The 18,386-nt window shown below is 44.3% G+C and overlaps 1 protein-coding gene across 5 annotated transcripts in view; it reads left to right on the forward strand.

The window, feature by feature from the left end:
• The window catches only part of NUBPL (NUBP iron-sulfur cluster assembly factor, mitochondrial), a 173,385-nt gene that overhangs the window by 87,609 nt on the left and 67,390 nt on the right, over positions 1-18,386 (forward strand). The window lies entirely within an intron of this gene.

Raw genomic sequence — 18,386 nt, forward strand, 5'->3', positions numbered from 1 at the left:
GGACTCCTGCCCGGGGGGTCGGGGAAGTGCCCCCATCGGACACAATCCAGGGGTCATATTTTGTTTCTATACACAAGGGCTCCGAGGCTGCTGGGAATCGGACATCGTTTGGCAGCGATTTAAGCGTCCATTCCCGCCACGTGATCTCCCCCAAATAACACAGCTGTTGCCAAGTTAGGCTGGTCCCGTGAAAACTAGGAGGGGGCAACCGCGTGAGCCATGGAATGAGGTGTACCTCGGGGCCTATCAGGGTCCCTTTACTAGATAGCGGGGCCCAAACGCGTGCCTCGCCTGCGGCTAGTAACATAAGTCCTATGGGTCCATATCGATATTGAGGACCCTTAAGCCGCCGGGCCCAGTTATAAACCGGTTGCCCGTCTTGTGATACTGAGTACCCATAATGATGTTGTATAAAGAAAAGGGTAATGGTAAAAGGCGAATCCCTTTTATATCGCGTTAGCCGTGGGTTAGAGGCAAACCAGGTGGCTATTTGTTCCAAGCTTTTTTGGGCCTCAGGACTCCATATTTCCCGTTTCCGTTTGGACGAGAGGGGTTCCTGGATCGTTTCCAGGTCTACAAGGTGTTTATCTGGGATGAAGTGTCGGTGATAATTAATCAGGCCTAAAAGTCTCTGCAGTTGCTTTTTATTCTCGGGTGGGTCTTTAACCCAAGGGTCTAAAATTCCCGAGGTGGGTTGGCCACAGTTATAAGGGTCATAATGTTGGCCTAAGAAGGAAAAGCTTTGAGAGGGCACGAGGTGGCTTTTTGCCTCATTAATTCGCCACCCATTGGCCTTTAGTTCGGCTACCACGGTATTAGTTACGTGTTGGACTATGTGTTCGTTGGGTCCAATTATAATTATGTCGTCCACATAGGCCAAAATGGTGGTGCCCCCAATGGCTTCTATCCCCTTTAAAGTTTTCGCAAGAGCGGCCGTGGCCAAGGCGGGGGAATTACAGAACCCTTGAGGGCACACCTTCCACTGATACTGTGCTCCCTGGAAAGCAAAATTTAGGATTTGGGGTTTGTCCTCCAACGGGATTTGATAGAACATATCCTTTAAATCTAGGGTGCAGGCCCATCTCCCACTGGCATCGCTTAGCTGTTGCCGTATTTCTGGAATGGTGGCTGGGCCTGCGAATGGGAGGTGTCGGACTCGGCTGTTTGCCTGCCTATAATCAATTACCAATCGAAATTCAGAGGGATTGCCAGGCTTGGGGATACCCCAGCCGGGAGATAGATAGTTTGACGCGATCGCCTGTGATATCCGTCCCTCCTTTAATAACTGGGCGAGCAGTTGCTTAATGAGGGGGATGCCTTCAGGCTTTGTGGGAATGGGGGAAAATTTCCATGAACTGTTATTAACAAGCTCGGGGCAATAAGGGGGGGGGGCTTCGGGCGACAGGGTGATAGGTAGAGCCTGACAGACTTGTTTTTATAATCGCAGTCGTTTTATATCCCCAACCCCCAGCAAATTTGTTCCCCCCAACAAAGCCTTAACTTTTCGCTTATACCCCTTATGAATCAGAGTAAAGGTGACTACAGGCTTTTCTTCAATACTGTTAAGACCCTGAATAAACATAATAGAACTTGTGGGTACATGGGGTACATCGGATTTTATAACGGAGATTTGAGCTCCGGTGTCCAACAAAAAAGATACAGGGGTGTGAGGGGGTTTGGGACCGGCTACCAATAGGGTGTGATATGGTCGATCATCCCAAGTCTCTGTGGAGGCCGGGGCGCACCCGGCCTCTACTCGTTTTTTGTTCTCAAATAGTCGTCCCAGTCCCTCCATCCTAACTGTCTCCCCAAATCTAGCTGCTGGGTATCAGACATTTTCCGCAGTGCCTCCTTGGGGATCCCCTTATGTAATAGGAACCCAAAAAGTGCTCTTTCAGCCTTAGTTCGTTCAGGGTGTTTAGGCTGACCCTTGTTAACAGGGCTCTCAGCTGGAAGGGCTGAAATGGGGTTCTTCGAGGCTGGTGGCATTCGAAGCCGGGACATGACTTCATATAAGGTAATAAGGGGTTGCCCAACCCAACCATGGAGCAGCAGGGTCCCCCCTGTGTCAATCGGTGGGGCGCCTTCTACGGCCATGTCCACTGCGTCCCGGTTGACCGGAATTTGAGTGGGGTCTGCGACAAAAATAAAGGGGAAGCCCGACTGGAGCTGTTGCGGGTTTAAATTTAACGGCGTCGCTTGTGGGTCCCACGTTAAGATGGACGCTCCGGCAATGGCCCATATAACTTCGTGGGGGGTGTTTATGCTGCCAGGGGGAATATGCATGCCCTTAAAACTTCCCTTCATTGTTAGGGCGGCCGCGGCTGGTATGATAAGCGGCCAGACCCCATTTCCTAAGAGGTGATGACCCGGGAACCCCGACGACCAATTAGACGTTTTGGCCAGAACAGCGGCCGCCTCCTTATCCACTACCTCCGCCCCATAATCCAGAGCCAGACGACCCAGCCATATTAGGGGTGCCTCGCCCTCCCTGCGCCTCGTGTCTGCTAAGAATTCCTTCAACTCCGCCTTAGTGCGAGTTCGAAGCTCGGTGGTCGTAACCGTCTGGCCTGTATTAGAATCCAACTTACTTTTGGTGATAACAACGGGCATTGCCTCTATCTGCCCCTCCTTCTCAGGCGCAGGTGGGGCTGAGGGGAGTGCGGGGTAGATTAAAGGGGAAGGGGGGTCTTCATAGGGGGGTGGGCTTTTACTATTCTGACTCCCGTCCTCCTGCTCCTTTTCACTTATCTCACATTCTGCGCTGTCGGTGCTGTTAGCAGCGGCTTGTTTAGCAGCAAACATAGTGCTTCCATGAAGGACCGCACAGAGGTCCAGCGCCTTGTTCAGTGCGCTGAACAAGACCGTGGACACGTCCTCTGACTTATACTCGTCTGGTCTAAGTTTCTTTGTTCGCCTGGTCTGTTCTAATTCCTGCACTAACTGGGCTAGCAACCCATGGGCAGGATCACCCGGCTGTACCCGGGGCGGGGGTATGAGTTTGGAAACGGTGGCCCCGGATCTTTTTATGATACGGCTACACTCCTTCCAAATGCCTGACGGTGTCTCGGTCCGACTAGTCTCCGCAACCCCCGTGCACTGGGGTTGCAGGGAGCCATCGGCCGGCTGACATTTAAAGGTGGGATGGCAATGGAGGAGACATCCTACGGCGGGCAGGGTTAATGAGGTCGTATAGCTTTTTGACCCTGACCCTGATTCTATAATACAAATCCAATCTAGGGTGGGCTTCGCAGACTGTCTGCTGGCCACTTGGTGAAATTGCAGGTGTTGAAATTGCTCGAGCTCAGATTGTTCACGGTCCCCACTACACCACGGGCACTGACCCTCCCGAAGGCATCCTGTTCGTGACGCCATGTTGATTACAGATTGCTCTCGCCCCTCGCTCCACCGATATGGCCACCAGGTGCCCGTTATCTACCGGGTAATGAGCGTTGGAATAGGGCGGAGGTTCGATCACTGGATGCCCCGGGGGGGGGTGACAAGTGCCCAAGGGTAGTGACGGGGATAACGCAAGCAATCAGGCATAGTGTTAAAAATTAAGGATTTATTAAATGAGTCACAGATAAGGATAAGGGATAACACAATTAGTTACAGCTTGGGCTTACAATATAATACTAGAACAAATAACACAAACACTACAATTACAAATAGAAGTTGGCCCTGGTATTTTTCTAAGTCCCAATAATTATTCAGGTCGTCCCAGGGGTTAATAAAAGTGATATTGGTGCTGTTAGTACTCATAAATGCAGCAACTAATCTTAGTAGACAAATTGCTAGGCTCAACTGGTCCCCCTTGCGTTCAAGGTTTCCTGGTCAACGGGTTTCCCCTAGCAGGAGCCTTGGGGCGGCTGGAACCAGTCTCTGCCTCTTATCTAGCAACACAGATATACAGATATCCTTAACAACTAATTATACTTACACATACAAACCACAAAAGTTTCATTACGGCCGGCAAGCAGTCAGGCTCTGGGGAATGCGTGAGCCAGGAGAGAGCCAGGTTGATCAATCCTGGATACGGTTCGACGGGAATTCGAGTTCTCTCTCCCCCCGTCCCCGGGAGGGGGTCAGGAATATATAGCGAATTTTTCGTCATAATTTGTGATAAGCCAATTGTGGGGTCGCGAGTGGCTTATGCCCATACAAGGGAGGCAGTCGGGCCCCTACATCCTTACCCAGGAAGCAACCGTCGTGAGGGGAACTTCGTCCCTTCAGGCCGGCTGACCACAAGGCTGCTCTTCCTGTTACAAGTTCTGCTTTCCGAACAGCTACGTGATCAGTGGCAGCTATGGGGGCTGGGGGAAAAATCCGTTGGGGGTGGAGGCCGGAGCACCAGCTGCCTGGCCCTAGGGCCCAAATTGGGGGTCCAACAACTTGCTAAATTATTAGATAAAGCTTATAAATCCATTTAATATGGATTAATCAACCTGATAAATTAACTGCATGGTTTGATGTGTTTATACACCTCTACTTCAATATAATGCTGTCCTCAGGAGCCAAAAAGTCTTACCGCGTTATAGGTGAAACCGCGTTCTATCGAACTTGCCTTGATCCACCAGAGTGCTCAGCCTCCATTCCCTGGAGCACTGCTTTACCGCGTTATATCCAAATTCATGTTATATCGGATCATGTTATATCAAAGTAGAGGTGTGTTGTAGCTTAAAGGACTAAATGGCTTGCTTGTATGTATCTTTTCTTATAATTTAAGTATTTGGTTTATTGTAATAGATTTATAGATTTATATTAAAGTAAGTTTGGCTGTAATGCAAGAGACCTACTGGCCATTTCCTCTATGTCAAGCCAAGGCAAAGTTAGCAGACCTTTTACTCAGAAAGCAAAGTTGACCTATATCTTGTTACCTAAATAGATGAGTACCCATGTTTATGTCCATGACCTTTTATCTAGACCAGTAGACAATGGAGAATGGCAAGGGGTTTTTTCAGTGTTGTACCCACAGACTTAACAAGTACACCACAAGAGACTGATGTGTGTACATACCTGTCATCAATATGCACATACATAATAGCCTATGGGGTAAGTGTACCCTAACACTTCTGTGGGTGAGGAATGAAATTTGGGCATAAGAAGAAGGATTTCCGGCATTTACCCTATAAAAGAGGTAACCCACCTCAACAGAGTACTCCTTTTCTCACTTGCTCCAGTTCTCACTTACTTACTTCCTCCACTCTATCTATCTACGATGACTGCGATTATTAGTAGGCTATATTGTTCTTAAACTTTAAGTTTCAAAGGAACTAGGCTAAGTTTTATTCTTAGTTTATTAGGTTTTGATTTAAGTTTGTTAGTCAAGTAAATCCTAGTCAGCTTTGAGAGCTGTTAGCATTTTCTAAGCACTGCATCCCTCACTCAAGAATTGAGAAACCTGAACTGCAAGGCTGTTCCTATGTCTCTTACCACCAGGTTATCAAGGAAGGGTGTGAGTATGTTAACCAAAGCTTTGTTGCATATAATACTATATTATCATATGCATCTTTGAATAGCAGTAATGCAATTGTAACTTTGTAATTCTGGGTATTTTACCATTTACTTACTATTATTAATTAATAAAAAGTCTTTAAGGCTATATCTGTCTCAGTGTGAGCTTCCTGTCATCCCCCGAGGGTCCTTTATAAATTCTGTGGAGCCTGATTCAGGACAAGAACTTTTATCTTCTGATCAAACAGATTGGCGAGCCTAAAACCCATACTAATTAATATTTATTATTATTAAAATCAAATCAAATTAAAATAATTTCCATATTATCCAAATTAAATATTAATCAGTACACCCTAAATCAGGCTACAAGTATTTTTATTCATTCTTATTTAGTTTAGTTAATAAAATATATAAAATTAGAAACCTGTGGTTTGGATGTTTATGTCCCCCGTTTGAGGGTTCAGAACCTCAGGAGTTGTGGGGTTGGTAACAGGAACAATTCTAAGATTAGGTTTGGAAGGATTAGGTTTTTACTGTGTGACAAAGTTCCTCCTCTACCTTGGTGGGTCCTGCGCTTATTGGCAGATTTGCACATCTCAGTGATCTTCCCCTCTGGTGGAACCCACAGTCTGAGTCAGCTCCTCCTGTGTCTGATCAGGAGTTGGGAGGTTTGGGGGGAACCCAGGTCTGCCCTCTACTCCGGGTTCCAGCCCAGGGCCCTGTGGATTGCAGCTATCTATAGTGCCTCTTGTAACAGCTGCATGACAGCTACAACTCCCTGGGCTACTTCCCCGTGGCCTCCTCCAAACACCTTCTTTATCCACACCACAAGACCTTCCTCCTGTTGTCTGATAAAGGTTGTATTCCTTAGTCCTCCAGCAGCACCCCCTCTCACTCTCAGCTCCTTGCACCTCTTGCTCCCAGCTCCTCACACTCCCATCACAAACTGAACTGAGCTCCTTTTTAAACCCAAGTGCCCTGATTAGCCTGCCTTGATTGGCTGCAGGTGTTCTAATCAGCCTGTCTGCCTTAATTGGTTCTGGCAGGTTCCTAATTACTCTAGTGCAGCCCCTGCTCTCGTCACTCAGGGAACAGAAAAGTACTCGTCCGGTGACCAGTATATTTGCCCTCTACCAGACTCCTGTACCCCAGTGGTCTGGGTCTGTCACAACTGGTAAATGTTGATTTCACTGTACACTCACACCAAAGAGAAAACAATTTCCATTAATGATAATCAGAATGTATAGTTAGGCAGAGTAAAAAAAATGCTGCTTGAGAACTTTAGAGTTTGATTTAAGGATATTTGTATTGTATACGTTGAGATGTGATGTTGACAGTTTGTATTTTAATGAGTATAAAGCTTTAACTTTTTGACTCTCAGCAGGTACTGTCATTAAATAAATATTATCTGATTCCACTATTACCTGACACCCTCCATAATTTCCTGAAGCTGTGAAAATTTAAATAGGTAAAAATAGGAAAAAAAGCTTTTAACTCATCATTTTGCACAACTGTGAACATTTTAAATCTATAAAAATCAGAAAAAGTGCTTAAAAATAAACCAATATTATCCATCAAAATTATAAAATAAGTAAATTGAACTGTGTTAAGTCTATCTATAATCCACCTAATAGTGGTCCATAGAATTGTCCCTGTAGTTCTTTCATGATTGGTATAGGCACACTCTTAGCTTCTGAAGGAAATATGTTCTGACAGGGTTTTCAATATTTTAATCTCTCCGCATCTGGTTTCTTAGTGGTGGTGTGACCTTTTTGTAAGTCTTCACGGCTGGATGTGGTATTGGAAGAATAAGTCCCAAAGGGGGCAGCAATCTCTGTTCAAAGAGTGTTTAAGTGACTTAGGCTCTTTAGGAAATCCTGCTATGGTAGGTATTTCCATGCCAGTTGGTAAATTCCACTAAGGATAAACATCTTTGGTGGTATGTTTGGGGAACATCTCCGTCTTTTTTTAAAGGATTGGTAAAATATTTTCAAAGAAATAAAAGGGAAAAATTTATTCAAATCATCTCATTTTTATTATATATTAATCCTAAAGTAGACCATTTATTCCTAAAATAATTTTCTTAAATCATAGTATCATAGAAATGTGGGGCTGGAAGGGACCTCAAGAAGTCACGAAGTCCAACTCTGTGCACTGAGGCAGGATCAGGTAAATGTAGACCATCCCTGCCAGGTGAATGTCCAATATGTTGTTAAAAACCACCAATGATGAGGATTCACAACCTCCCTTGAAAGCCTATTCCAGAGCTTAATTATCCATATAGTTAAAGTTTTTCCTAATATCTAATCTAAATCTCCCTTGTTGCAGGTTATACCCATACTACACATACATCCACTTTCAGTGAACATGGAGAATAATTGATCACCATTCTCTTTTTAACAGCCCTTAACATATTTGAAGAGTGTTATCAGGTTCCTCTTTCAGACTTCTTGTCTCAAGAGTAAACATGCCCAGTTTTTTTTAACCGTTCCTCATGGGTCAGGTTTTCTAAATGTTTTATCATTTTTGTTGCTTTCCTCTGGACTTCCTCCAGTTTATTCTCATCTTCCTTGAAGTGTGGGGCCCAGAATTGGATATGATGCTCCAACTGAGGCCTCACCTGTGCTGAACAGGACAGGACAATTACCTCTGGCCTTTTTTGCCACTATCACACTTGACTTGTATTCAATCCGTGGCCCACTATAGCCCCCAGATCCTTTTCAGCTGTACTACCACCTAGCCAGTTGTTCCCCATTGTGATGTTGTGCGTTTAATTTTTCCTAACTGAAGTACTTTGCACATATCTTTATTGAATTTCATCTTGTTGAATTGAGACTAGTTCTCCAATTTGTCATGCTAATTTTGAATTCTAATCCTGTCTGTAAACGTGCAGGACTCACCCCTGTGGCGCCTCCTGCTGGTTGTCTCAGGGAATTAGCTTTTTTCCAGCCTGGGCGCCCTCTGCAGGCCAGTGTCCCGCTTGTTTCTGCCCCATGTCCCTCCCAGACCCTGGTGCCCTTTTATCTGGGGTGCTGCCCCCTGGCAATACCCCCACACTCTGCCTTTGATCTCCCCTGTCTGGGGAACTCCCAACACTCTAATCACCACCTTGCCTTGGTCTGGGCTGCTGCCAGTCATCACTAAGCCCCCCGGTCCCTGGGGCAGACTGCAGTGTAAAAGCCACTCATCATAGGCAAGGGGGGTTTGGATCTGCTGCCTTTGCCTTCCTCCCAGTACCTCTGTGGGTCTAGGACCAGGTCCTGCAGCCTGGGAAGTTGCCAGACGGGAGCTCCCCTGCTCCTCTGGCCTTTCCCCAACCGTGCTTCACCTCCAGTACCCTTTCTGCAGGCAGCCAGGCCCTGCTCTCTCCCATCCTGGAGAGAGACTTCTCTTGAGCCTCTGGCTCCCAGGCTTTTTATACAGGCCAGCTGTGGCTTGACTGGGGCATGGCCCAGCTGCAGCCACTTCCCCAAGCAGCCCAGCTTAGCAGCTCTCAGCCACCACCTTCTCCCAGGGCTGACGTTAACCCTTTTTCTGCTGGACTGAGGGAGCTGCCCTACTACACTGTCCTTCAAAGTGCTTGCCACCCTTCCCAGCTTGGAGTCATCGGTAAATTTTCAAATTGTATCTGCATACTCCCCATTCCATTATCCACGTAATTTAATGAACATATTGAATAGTACTGTACCCAGAACTGACCCCTGTGTGTCCCCACTTGATACACCCTCCCAATTTGACACTGAACCGATGATAATTACTCCTTGAGTACGGTCTTCAACCAGTTGTGTTCACCTTTATAGTAATATCATCTAGACTACATTTCCCTAGTTTGTTTGTATGTCATGTAAGACTGTCAAAAGCCTTAATTAAATCATAAAATCAATTATGTAATTGTATGTGTAGGCTTAAGTGGGATCCTGAAAAGATTCCCTTGAAAGATTACTTTTTGATATTGGTTTAATCTTGAATAAAAAGATGGGGACAGCTGTGTCTGTGCAGTCATCAGGAGAATTTCCGGGCTTCCTCATTCTGTCCCCATATTTACCATTTACTTTTATATAATTATTGGTATATAGTATCTGCTGAAAGCAGAGATCAGGTGTCGAATATACTTTAACCCTGTTTAAATGAACCTCTTAGAACTGCTCTAACATTGGTGTTCCAAGCTGGGGTAGCTGCTTGGCTGCTGCCAAATCTGTATCTGAAGTGCTTCTTGACTGGAACTCTGCATGTGCTTCTCTTAATGAGAGTAAATAAAGATTATCTCTGTTATTTACTAAACGTCAGGATTATTACAAGACCACAAGGAGTAATTCTTTGTTAAAACTCTTCCAGTGCCGCCTTGTGTACAGTTTACTCTGACCAGATACTTTCCTACAGCTACCACTGAGTGTACTTTCCTGCAGATACCAATGACATTTGCATGTTCTGCCTCATATTAAACTTGATATTTAGAATACTCATTCAGAATGCATATTATGAATACCTGGTATTTTGTTTATGATTTGTCACATAAACAAAGAGATTAAAGCAATTTACATAGAAGCATTCATGATATTTCTGAGTAAGGGAAAATACATAGACGCACATGACACATTGCTTTAACAATAAATGTCAAATTTCATCTTTTTTTAAAAAAAGAGGAATGCTACATGTATGCAAAGCACAGTTACATTTCCAAGGTTTGAAATGTTGGATATGCTGTACAAATTAAAGTGGCAAACATTTTTCCACATGCAAAGATATCAGATGTTACAGTGCAGATTTTTGTCATTTACCATCCCCTTTGCTTGCAAAGAGAGTTCCCTCACTATAATGTAGTGTTAATCTAAACACATTTAGTTGTCCACAAGTAGTAGTATTTACATAGAGACACATTTCTTAGAACTGATTGGGAACATGAGAACTAATGGCCATGATTTGGTCAAATATTGCATTTAAACAGGATGTGAGTACAAATAGCTTTATTATATTATAGCGTGATTGCATATACCATTTTAATAATGTCTAAGAAATAGCAGTAGTGGATTTCAAAAAGTCTATCATCTGATTTCCTCTTACCATTTCAAATTTAATTAAACTTTCCCTTTCTTAATGTTTGTTGAGACTTAGTAATAGTAGTACTGGAAAACTTTCCATTAAATGATATAAATTGTTGTAAGAGATCATTGCACTTAAAATTTAATATTTGTCTCATATCCACTTGTGGTAAAACCCTATACACTGGGACAGAGACAAGCCAGGAAACTCCATGAAGTTTCCCTTGTGGAAGTGTGGCACTTCCCAAGAGTACCCAGGTCGGAGAGGCATCTTGCTATTGCTCTCTTTTAGTGTGAAGAATGCTTGTCTGTGTCTGGTGGGGGTCACCTCCTCAACTCTACCAGCTATGGGTAACACAAGCACTCCCCTCTAGGTCTCGCAGGCCCTGCTGTCTCTTAAGGGTTAGTGATAGGCGCACTCCAGTCTTTGAGCCCTCTGATCATCTCTCTGAAGTGTCTAGGCCATGTTTGGCTAGACACTTGCAGTATTCACAGATTTGCTGCTTCCAAACAAACAGCCCACCCCAGTTTTTACTCAGATCATTGCTCTGCTATGCACAAAGCACTTAGATATGTTTATAGTGAAATCAAGTGTATTAACAAAGTATAGAGATTCAAGTAATAGCAACTAGAAGTCCTGGAAACAAATGGATATATATAAAACAAAATTGTAATCCATTGTTGAGCATACACTTAATTAACATGGCTTGTAGAATATTGCTCACCCAAAGTCCTTGCAGTATTTTCCATCCAATATGGCTCTGACCATCCTTTAATATGACAAACGTGCTGTGAGTTTGCTTCATTGGTGAAGGATGAAATCTTGTCCCTTGTCCTTTTTTTTTTTTTTTAATGCAGTTACAGACTATTGTCTTTTAGCCCAGGAAGTCCCTTCTTTAGTGACTTATCTGGGGTTCCTTTGTCTTTGTAAATCCTTGGTCCTGAACCCACACAGTAAACATAGCCTGTCTCCGTGGATATCCATTGATCTATATGCTGATGGAGTTAGCTTTGAGGCTCACCTCAAATAGGATGGCAAGCTTTACTTTGACAGTTTTGGAACCTAGTATTTTACATTTTACATATCTCTTAAACTATTTCATTAACAAACATTTTGCAATAATTGTGACAACCAGTGAACTGTTGGCCCTTGATAGAGACCTCACATGCTATCCTTTGGTAAACTGTTATGTAGATATCAGCCCCAGGGGATCCTTGAAAAACAGTGTACACCTCCTGTGTGCTATGTCAGTTGACATCTATAAGTTCCATGGGCCACAGGGTCCAGAATCATCTTGGCATATGGTGCAACATGGCTCAGGTGCCACGTGACTAGGATTCATCACTGAATTTGATCTGCTGGTTTGATTATTAACTTCCCTGGCCTGGGCCATGTACTGATGAGGAGTGCAATATGAATGCTCATCCATGTCCCCCAAGGGTCTAGAATGGGAGGGAATAGATGTAAGGGGATGAACCTCCAAACCCTTGTTGCCTAGTTTTATGCTCAGTTATATGTTACCTATCTCTGCAGCTCTTGGTCCTACAGATCCTAGATCTACCCCACCCCCAAATGGGAAAAGGAGAAGTTTCTGAGAATTTGAGCAGAATAAAATTCTACAGGACTAAGGTTTTTTATTTCTTCCCCCCTTTTCACCCTCCACAGCTTTTTGGGCATTTCCACCTCATTTTGTTTTGCTTTAATTCCCTTCTAAGCTCTTAGTGGTGAGCATGAAGGGGGACTGAGTAGCACGGTCAGTAGCAGCAACAGTCAAGAGGGAGTAGTTTCTGGCCAGGACAATAGCATGGCCATAACTGTGGCCCTTGCACATGAGGACAGCTCCATTGGAGGGGATACTCTTGAACAGGCCCTTCCAATGCCATCCACACATCTGCAGGGCATAATATTGGAACAGTGTATCTCTTCCCGTTCCCAGTGTGCTCAGGGCATGGCTAAACTTGCAAGTTAGTGTGCATTAAAGCAGACCCAGGCGCCTTGACTCCTGACCCATCCACACTGGCAAGGCACTTAGAGCGCCTGGACTCTGCAGCTGGAGCGCTCCTGGTAATCCACCTCCATGAGAAGCATAATGCCTGTTGCACCTCGGCTGAAATGCTCCAGCTTCAGTGTAAACGCGGTGTTGCATTACTGCGCTTTCATCGGCCTCCGGAAATGTCCCATAATTCCACTTAAGTCAAGTGGCCAATCTTGTCATTGTTTTGGAATCAGCTGTAGGTAGAGTGACCAGATGAGAGGAAGGAATTATCGGGACACGTGGAGGGGGGAGGGAGAGGCCGCTGGCGGAGCAAAAAAACAACAACGGCGTGCCGTGAAATATCGGGACAAATTGCGGCCTGACCGAACATTGGTCAGGGCGTGGGACAAATGCCTAAATATTGGGACAGTCCCGATTTTATTGGGACGTCTGGTCACCCTAGCTGTAGGAATGCAGATATTCCCTTTCAAAGCTCCGTTTCTGGTATCCAGCATGCTTATCTGCTCCGGGACAAAGCAAGCTATTAGTATGAAATGTTACTTGCTGTGAGTGTGTGAGAGAGAGGTGGGGGAGAGGGGGATCTGAACTTACAAGACAGCATGCTGACACACTCTCAGAACCCCCAAAACCCACTCTCTCTCCCCCTTACATACACACAACACACTCCCTGTCACACTCCACACCCCTCCCCCCCACATTTGAAAAGCACATTGCAACCACTTGAATGCTGGGATAGCTACCACAATGCACTGCTCTTTGTGGCATTGCAAGAACTGCTAATGTGGCCACACCAGTGCACTTCCAGCTGAGCGTGTAAACACTTGGCAGCGTTTTCCCTGCTGCGGTCTCCGAAGGCTGGTTTAACTCCCAGCGCTCTACATCTGCAAGTGTAGCCATGCCCTAAGACTCACGAGAACCATAATTGGGCACTGTTCATATAATGTATGTAATTTGTTTTTTATGTGATTTCAGAAGAAAAATGTGAGAGAAGCTTGTTTAATTGTCAAATTAAATGCACCATAATAATTTAATTGCAATATGTGTTAACTGTGTATTTTACTGTTGCCTAGCAATGATGTTTGAGAAAGTGCCAGGTATTCCATTATGAACTTCTGTATGAAAAAAACTTACTTTCACCCAACAGGGAATTACTTCAGGACAATTCAGAAAATGTTGTCAAATGTTCCTTTGGTGATAGAGCTGGAGAGGTTTAGTGTCTAGATTTCCCCCCCCCTTTTTTTTTTGTAGAGAATTTGTCAATTCGTACTTGTTATGTGTGTTTATGTAATAATTATCACGTTGATGTCTTTTCATCCTAAAGGATCCAGATACAGAGGCAAAATCTGTATTCATCCATCGCTGGAATGTAGCTGTCTGTGGGTAGAAGATGTCAGGAATCAGGGCCTGTAGCAGAGCTAGTCCCTGGGCAGCCTTACCAGTACAGCTGCCTGATTAACCATGCAACTTGATTCCCTGCAGAGGGGCCAGCAGGCTGGCTCTTAAGTCAGCACAGCTCACTGGCTTCTCAATGCTCTTGCTCACCACTGTGCCTGCTACAATGTTACCATGTTTCTTCTGCTCCTGTCTTGCATCCAGCCTGTCCTGTGTCCTGCCCCTGCCTTGAACCTCTCCTTGCCTGATACACTGCTCACTCCAGTTGTTTGACATATGGCTCTGGTTCTGACTACAGACTTCAGCTTAACCCCCAGCTCAGTCTCCAGTTCCTGACCTCTGTTTTTGATCCTTATCTCTGGCTCTTGATTATGGACACCAGCTTGACCCTTGGCTCTGGACCCAGTTTCTGCCATCTGTTTTTGACCGTTGGATTTGGTTCCCAATGCAACACTACAGCTCTGACCCTGGCCATAGGCCTGCTACCTGCTCTGGCCACTATACTAGACTGCCTTCATCCCAGTCAGCTGACAGAAAAGCAGCAACCGTTTTGTGCTATCAACACAACCAACAGTTTTTAAGAGAGTGTAACAGGATGGTCTCTGTCCGATTTAAAGATACTGGGGCCTCGAGGCCAGCCAACTCCTGTTTTAAGAATGTGTTCCATGGCAGTATCAGCATTCAAGCTGATGGGTTCAGGTGTTCTAGTCAGGTGACTGATGCTCAGAAGGTAGAAAATTGCATGAAGCTTAATGAAGGGCACGTAGTCTGGAGTGCCTTGGATGGAGGTTTCACTGGTGCCGAAACTGAACCCTGCTGAAGATGAGAAGAAAAGCTCATTCAGACTGCCACGCAGACTCAGGAAGATGGGCTATGTAATTCTGTTTCAAGGAAAAGCTGGGGGAAGTCTGCCAGAAAGGAAGCACATCCCCAAGAAGGAGGGCTGTAATTCCCTGTTCCAAGGGTGAAGTGGTTTGACCTCAGGAAGGGGGGACAGCAGGTATAGAAAGAGGCCTTGGGAAGGAGAAGCAAAGCAGTTTGTGGCTACCAGGATCAAACAGCCCAACTGTTTAGGGTTCCCAAGGCCAGGAATACATAGTAGAGTGTGTGTGGGTTCCCCCTATGCTACCAGCCTGATAGAGGGTGCAACAACCCCTGCAGTTAAGCAGAAGAAGAAGGAACTAACCAGAGCCCAGAAGATATGCAAGTTTTGAGCCAATGAAGAGAAGGGCCAAAGACTATTGTATGCCCAGCACAGGTCTGAGACAGAAGATTGACATTTTTCTTTGGACTTCGATTACCCCAGAAGGGGTAGACTTTTATTACTTAGCTGGAGGGCCAAGTTACCTCAGCAGTTGAACTAAGCTGAAGGCCAAGAGAATCTGTGTAAACCAAGAGGAAAGCTAAGGCAGGTTGACTGCAGTTCCATGCTACACCACCAGGGGGAGTGTTTCAGGACTCATCCTGGTGCAGAGAGGAAGTGAAGAATAAATTGGCTAATTTAATCTACAGGAGAATTTTAAGGAGATAGAAAAAATGATTGCCCATGTTGGAATATGGCCTGATTTACAAACTGCTGCTCTTGCAAAAATTGTTAGAATTTTCTTAATGGCCACAAGTTGTAAAGATTTCATTTGCATGTGTCACTTTCAGTAGCAGAGTGGCAACCTGAACTGCTGAGGCACAACTTCAGTAATGATACAAAGAGAAGTGTGCCATCTATTGAATCATTCACTTCACTTCTGCAGCACTTGGTTTTTCTATAGAGTTTGAGCATACAAATACATATCAGCCATGACCCTGGGTATCCTATGAGTCCTGTCAAGGGGCTGTATGACTGCAAATAACCTCAACTGTGGTTTGGATAAAATATGTACGATAAATAACCCAAATGTGAATATAAGGTTATTCTCAGCTTGTGTTGTGAACCATGAGAATCAAGAGGTTTACGAAAGGTAGAAAACTTCCCAAAGTGAAGTTGACTGCAAAACTGTAAGAACATCTCCTTCCTGCTTCTGGCTTCCTGTGTCATCAATGATCTGAAGGGGGCATTCAAGAACATTGTATTGGCTGGGGTAGACTTGATATGACTACTGTTCGTTGCATGCTACTGCTTCTTTGTTCACTGCATTGTGGCATAATCAGACTCTTAGATAGTTTGCTTCTCTTAATAGTATAAGGATCTGTGACCCTGCCTCAAAAGTTAATTGTCATATTAGGATTCCTACCAATCTACAAAAGGTTTGCCTAAGCAAATCAAAAACTTTGTGAAAACCTGTAATAGTTCAGTCTGTGTATGAAAATTTATCTTCACGAATATGCCATTCGAAAGAAATATTTTAGGCATGCAGAATGGTAGTATTAAAAACTGCCCTAAAGTGTCTGGCTGAAGAATAGTAAGAAATATGCTCACTGAAGTACAGCTTACAAAATGCATTGCCAAATTCACTTGTTCACTGGACTAAGGGGTAGCTGAAAGGTAGTCTAGAAATTGTAACTAAAACATTTAGTTCAGAATGAAGGAATATTTTTTTTCAATGTATTCATTAAGAAGTTCAGGGTTATTTGTTACATTCATTCTTTTTTGTCTTTTGTTATTTCAAAAGTACATTGTATACTCAGCATTATGTGGCAAATCAATTGGTGAGCTTAGACATGGACGTTTTTCTGGGAATCCTGAAGTACATGTGTGTACATATATCTAAAGGGTTTGAATCTTTTTATTCATGTTGTGAACTGCTTAATATCCTTTTCTTTTAACAATGGACCTCCTTTACCTTTCAGTGTATCGTCTTTACAATGACTTAAATATTAATTTAACAGTGACACAAATTCTAATAGGCCAACCAATGTGTAGGTGCTTGAGAATGCTTAATCTTTTCTGGTTTTAAAAGCAAGCAGGATTTAGATGTTAAAAACACAAAATGGGAGACTTCCAAGATAAAATGTCATCTGTAGAAAATGCTTACTTTAGTTCTCCATCTATAATCTCAGAGGCTAAAATAGGGCTTTTCTGTGAGGTTGAGATATCTTAACATTTTATCTAAAGTAACTGGAATTCACTAAAATCTTCTACCAAGATTGCTAACAAAGGCACGTTGCCATCTTTCATTACTATATTTATTTGTATAGTTAAGGTGGAGCACATTCTTACTTAGGTGGCATGGAATTTTCTGTTTTTCATAGAGTGCTGGGCAGTGGTAGTGGTTCAAATTTGGGGTCTTTTCAGAAAGATGTAGCCCTCTGAAGCACCCCTCTCCCACCATTTTACAAAATCATCTGGTTCTTACAATTATTTTTGTACACAGCTGGGGCTGTGGATCTGCTCAGATCATCCCCCAACCGATCCAAGTCACTCAACATTTATCTTAGTTAGTGCGTGGAACATATGGCCCTTTTGGGGAAGCAGTATTGAAAAAGTTATTGACTTTAAGAGTTTGGATGTCAGGAATGGCATATGGCAAAACTCGTGAACCAAAAAAGGATTAAAGTGTGCATGAAGGGTTTCCAGGCACAGTAGTTGGATAGTTCAAGGGGACATACTATAGTCATTGGGTTTGAGCTACGCCCATGGATCCCTAGCAGAAATCTGCTAATGCTATGTAGGCATGCTGCTACCATCCATCCACCTGTGTTCTGGGAACTTTGCCTTACTAATTTGTACAGCTAATTTAGAAGAGGTGCTAAGTATTTTCTGAAAGATAATAAAGTATACATTCTTTGTGCAGATATGTGAGAACAATTACTGGGCATGTTTCCCCTTTTCCACCTGGGGAAGTGTTACAGGAGAGTGCCAGCATTGATTAATCAATTAGCATTGATTAACTGGAAGGAAAACGAAAGATAGAATAATGTAATTGTGTTTCCAGAACAATGGAACTGAATATGCTTAAAGTCAAAGGTTTCATGATATACAGTCTCCTAACATGAGGTGCTCGTAACATTTTTAGATTCCTCTGTTTGCCAGAAGCTGGGAATGGGCAGCAAGGAATGGCTCACTTGATGATTACCTGTTCTGTTCATTCCCTCTGCGGCATCTGGCATTGGCCAGTGTCAGAAGACAGGATACTGGGCTGGATGGACCTTTTGTCTGACCCAGTATGGCCGTTCTTATGTTCTTAACATTTTTGATTCAGAGGTAGGGAGTATAGGAGGTTGGAGTGGAAAGGAGGAATGTAGGTGTATGTGGAAGCAGTGCTAGTGGTGTGAGGTTTGGGAGATTGGAGGGTGGGGAAAAGGGGTGGGGGACAGAAGTGAGTAGGAATAGGGGGAGGCAGATAAATGGGGGTGGATGATAGAAGAGAGGAGTTGTGGGGGTGCGCAGGCCAGTGGAATTAGGGAGAGTAGATGGACGGAAAATGGGGGAGGTGGCAGGAGGAGTAGAGGAGATGAGGGATGCCGGAGTCTGTCAGGTCCACATTATCCCCTCTCATGTATGCCCACATCTGGGGGGGGCTACGCCTCTCTTGGAGGGTGTAAGCCACTCTCCCTGACCCTCACGTGA

This window comes from Gopherus flavomarginatus, chromosome 5 (assembly GCF_025201925.1).
Source record: "Gopherus flavomarginatus isolate rGopFla2 chromosome 5, rGopFla2.mat.asm, whole genome shotgun sequence".
Taxonomy (NCBI): Eukaryota; Metazoa; Chordata; order Testudines; family Testudinidae; genus Gopherus; species Gopherus flavomarginatus.